Source organism: Gavialis gangeticus, unplaced genomic scaffold, assembly GCF_001723915.1.
Source record: "Gavialis gangeticus isolate Ggan-Ray unplaced genomic scaffold, GavGan_comp1, whole genome shotgun sequence".
Taxonomy (NCBI): Eukaryota; Metazoa; Chordata; order Crocodylia; family Gavialidae; genus Gavialis; species Gavialis gangeticus.
The window spans coordinates 13,124,523-13,129,665 of NW_017728996.1; positions in this window are offsets into that span (position 1 = coordinate 13,124,523).

Here is a 5,143-nt window from a genome sequence, read left to right on the forward strand (position 1 = left end):
CAGGAGCTGGGGGAATGTCTGTTCACCAGAGCACCCCAAGGGATGACAAGTTCAAATGGTCACAAACTCTGCCATGACTGAGTCAGGCTCGACATAAGGAAGAACTTTACTGTCCAAGCCCCCAAGGTTTGGAATAGACTGCTGCTGGAGGCGGTTCAAGCACCCACTTTGAACGCCTTCAAGACACATTTGGATGCTTATCTTGCTGGGATCCTATGACCCCTGCTGTCTTCCTACCCCTGGGGCAGGTGGCTGGACTCAATGATCCTCCCTTCCAACCCAAACGTCTATGAAATTTATGAACTAGAGAAGGAATTTATGTACAGTCTTTTAATTTCCCCCTCTTGAAGAACCTTAAGCTTAAACACAATTAACCTGCTTTGCTTGGTATTCAAAAGACAAAGTAAGTCATAGCCATTCCAGAAGATGCCTTTATTTGACCAGTTTTCTTCTCCAAGAAGTTGCTTAGCTGTTTCAAGATGCCTCATCTCAAGAGAAGTTGAGTCTTGTTGACTGGAACCTAAAGTCTAAGTAGGACCAGATGATCTCCTGGGGTCCCTTCCAGCCTTACAGTTCTGTAGGTCTTGTTGTGACTGTAATTATAGTTATGACCATTACCTGAAGTACTATATCCAGTTTTGGGCCCCACACTTGAAGAGGGATGTGTTCAATTTGGAAAGAGTCCAGCACAGAGAGGCACAAATAATTAGAGGTCAGGGAAGCAAGACTTATGAGGGAAGGCTGAAAGAACTAAGGTTATTTTGTCTGGAGAAGAGAAGACTGGGGTTGGGAGGGATTTGAGTCTTCAAATACGTGAAGGGCAATTATAAAGAGGATGGAGATGGATTTTTATCTGTGGCCATAGGAGGCAGGACAAGGAGCAACAGCCTCAAGCTTTCATAAAGGAAATTTAAGTTAGAGATTAGGAGGAACTCTCTGACTATGAAGGTGATTAATGGGTTACCTAGAGAAATTGTAGAATCTCCATTGCTGAAAATTTGCAAGAGCAGATTTGACAGACACTAGGATGGTGTAACAGTCTGGTATAATCCTGCCTTGAACAGGGGATTGGACTAGATGATCTTGTGAGGTCCATTCCATCCTATTTTCCTATGATCCCATAATTGAATTTGCATAGGAAGTTCTGAAACCACCATCCATTTTCCTTTTCACATACCTCTTTTCATACAGCTCATCCTCATGTCCTACAACTGTCCCTGATCTTTGTCTCTTAATCGGTCTCCCTTGAGTAGAGGTCATTCTTGAAATTTCTTCTATATACTATCCTCTGCTAGAGTTATAGTCATTCACTTATCAGTGGCCAGTGGTCTCCTATGGATGAAGACGCCATTTAGAGAATTGTATGTTGTGAGAGTGTAAGCAGAGAAAGTGGCTAAGCTGCATGGCAAGAGCAAGAAACAAGATGCCCATCAAGTCTGGAGTTTGTAGCTGCATAAGGAATAAAAAGGAATATCCCTGGGTAAGTGATACCAGGGACAAACATCTGGAATTCCAAAGTTTATAATGACAGAACAACAAGTCTCAAATTGCAGATCGGGAAGAGGAAGGCTAAAATGTTTCAGAGATTTGACTGAAAAAAATACGAGGAAACGGGTAGCAAGATTTACCTTGAGACTAAGCACAAATGGTATAATCCAGATGATGAAGAAGAAACATACGGAAGATGCACAGACTGCAAGGAAATCAAAAACTGTTAAAGATAGGAGTTTTTTTCTTCCTCTGTGGAGTAAAGCTTGACAAATACGGGTGGTATACCTATGAACTCACACTGTTTTGACTATAAACTTCATTGTGACACTAGTGTATTGGTCCCAACATATCAGTATCAGTGTGGGAAGGAATAAAGCAGAAAAAAATAAAGATGACAGAATACTCCATGAAGGAGAGGATGAAGAAAGGAGATATCATCATGGATGTGGGTATAGAAGCAGTAACAACAGGAGCCCAAACCCAGCTTAGTCATAGGGGCTAAGGACAGAAATTACACATAAACTGGTATAAGTGATTGGAAACTGGTTCAAATCTGTAACACAACAGAAGTACAGTGCACATAAATTGCTTTCAAAATGGCCGAAACCAGTTTAAGATAAACCGGGATGGAAGTAGTATCAGACTTCAATGATTTAGGTTAAAACAGTGTATTGAACTTCTGTCCCAGATCCCCTCCAGTTTCAAATGAACTCCCAGTCCCCAGCATCCCAGGATGCTTTGCAGCTCCCCCACAGCCCCCAGCCCCCACCATAAGGTAGGCAGGCTAGTCTTGGCCCAAGCTGTTTGTTCCAGCAGAGCAGGGAGGCATGCTCTAGTACCCGCTGGCTTTTGGCTTGGGCCACTGCAGGTCTGTGGCTGAATTTTTGGATCAAAAGTGAATGTCTGTTCACTTGCCTATCAGTGCAATCTGTGCAGTTTAGACCAATCTGTGAAGATTGACTTGATTCAGCCTTGGGCTTTTTTACTGTTTTTACTCAGCCAGGGTGCTCATGGGAACTTATTTTACTGACATGTGCTGAACAAATACAAAGGAATCAACAGATACAATCTGGGAACAATGTGAAAGCACATGTGTACTCTTTAATTAAAGATGGAGAAAGGGTGACTCGGGGGATTGGTAACGGGATATATAGCCTTTCACTTCTAGGTCACTGATTCTAACCCAACCCAGGTCATTAATGTCTGAAAGTCATTACCACCTGACAGCTGTAGTGGTCTGTGAGTACTGACTTGGTGGTCTCTCTATCCTCTTTCTGGAGAACAGCGGGTGTTTGCATAAGAAATGTCACTATCTTGACTTCTTGTTGGAAGTCTCAATAATAAGCCATGGCGAGTGACTTTCTCCTTTCATCACTATAGATCAGGCCACGTAGACAAGGTGGAGTAGAGAAGTGTGCTTTCCTACTGCCAGAACTGTATACATTTTGTGGATAAAAGAGGGGACTTCAGCCTCCAGAGCTGTCAGTCAAGGGCTTCTAGCAAGCCCAAGCTCCAATATGTGCATTCAATAAAACATTCAATAAAACTGAGACATTGCAGCAAAAATAAATAGATGCATAGCACAGGAGGAGGAAAAACCTTGATTCAGAGAGCACATTTCATGGGAGGGAAGGGGGTGCACATCTGTTTCACAGGGTTGGAGGTGTGTCAGGATTTTGGCTATTTCAGAACCAGCTCTCTGAAAAAGAAACACTGTAAAATAATCACTTTGATTTGCTTGGTTTTACAGTTACCAAGTTTAAATCTAAGTCAAATGTTATACTAAAAACTTTGGAAATACGTGTTTTCTAATTTGCCAGCAGAGAAAAAAAAGAGACTCCAACCACCAAGACCAGAGATCCTCATTTGTATCCATTTATCCTCATGTAGTTAAAGCTCACCCACAAATTACACACTGAGGATTCTAGCACCATTTTATATATAGCTACAGTCGCTACATGCTTATTTTCCACAGTGTGGTGCCTGATGTGTCTACGCTGCTAGTGCTGGGGAAGACACTCTGGGTAGTCAACTGGTTTGATACTTCATGTGAAGGGTTTTCTCAAGAGGGTTTGGGCTGGGTGGGGCTGAGACAGTTAAGTCAGCTCTTTTGGATGGGACAGCCAAAAGCAAGTGTTGTGGTTTGTGAGCCACCTGTTTGCTGCTCTCTCAGCTGAAAAAGAAGAGCATTCCTTGAAAACCAGCCCTGGGGAGAAAGAATCCACCTAATGCAGAGATATCGGAAAGGCACCTGTCGGTGCCCTTTGCTGTGGCTGGCTGCCATTACTTTCCAAATCTAATTTCATGATAAGGTTGAATGCCAGTTACAGGCATTTAAAACTCATGAGTCAGACTTCAGAAGTCAGGAAAGCAGCTTAATAATCTTGAGACATTTCAAGATTATTAATGTGAAGATGCATTATTTGCTTTCTGGCTTTTCAGTTTTAAGCATTAACTTTTTCAAGTGTTTTTCACAGCCGCAAGGGCCAACTATTTGCTATTTAAAAAAAAAAAAAAGGAAGCTAAGAGTCTCATGCTATCACATGATTCCAGAAGCAGGGACTTGTCGAAAAAAAATGTCAACTATTCCAAATAGATCAATAAAATCATAAGAGCGGCAACGGCTCAGTAAACTGATCAACAACACATGTATGTTAGCTAAGATGCAATTCATAATTATCTATGATTAGTAGATAGATATTCACACAAGCAGACATGGTGGTGAGGTACATTAAGTGTTCATGCAACAGAAGTGAAGCTGCAGGTCTAAAAAAAAATGGTACTTCTGTTTTTGAGTGAAAAAAAATGTTCTCCTACCAAAATAAAATTTGTCAAACCACAGGTTCTCCTGAGCTTAATGTGGATAAGACACACCATTTTGTATAGCCACCTCAGCAGTAGAAAAGTTCTCATCCTACATCGAGAAGCTATGCTTAAAGCTCAAGTGATGAATTCATGGTGGGACCAAATTCTCCAACTGTTTTGGTGTTGGTGAAGCAGAAAGGATTTCACGTCTTTCATTGGGAAGAGCTGTTATTATGGAGGGAAAAGTGGAAATATCACCCTGAAATAAAAGCATTAGTGTGGCAAAATGCCATCTCTGTCTCTCCCCAAACTCTGCTATCAGACTGATGACCTATCGCACAATGTGGCATGTCATGGTCACTGCAGAGGGCAGGCACCCCTGGCCCCATCTTCTTTAGGTAACCCTGAGTTGTGACCTGAGCTGGATACATTTCTGAGGGAAGGGCAAACCTGCTCCCTCTGCCTACATGACTGGCCCGGGGGGGGGGGCTTAAACTCCCTATTGTCCTAAGCAATGTCATCATGACTGGGAGGCTAGAGACCCTGCCAGTCTACCTGGCAACCAGTGATACATTTCAAATTGGTTGGCTGCCAACCAATAACTACTGGCCTTCATTGGATCAGGTAAATGAGGTCATAAGGTCTATATAAGTTAAAGACTGCCCAGGAGGAGGAGAAGCAGCCTTAATGAGGAGTCTCAGAAAAGCTGAACCATCTGAAACTCTCTCTCTCACTTGAAACTCATGTTCAATGAACTGCTTGCCTCCAGAGGGAATCTCCACCTGCCTCTGGATGATGCTTGTGAGTAAGCTACCTGAGATCTAACTAGATATATAGCTTGCAGTAA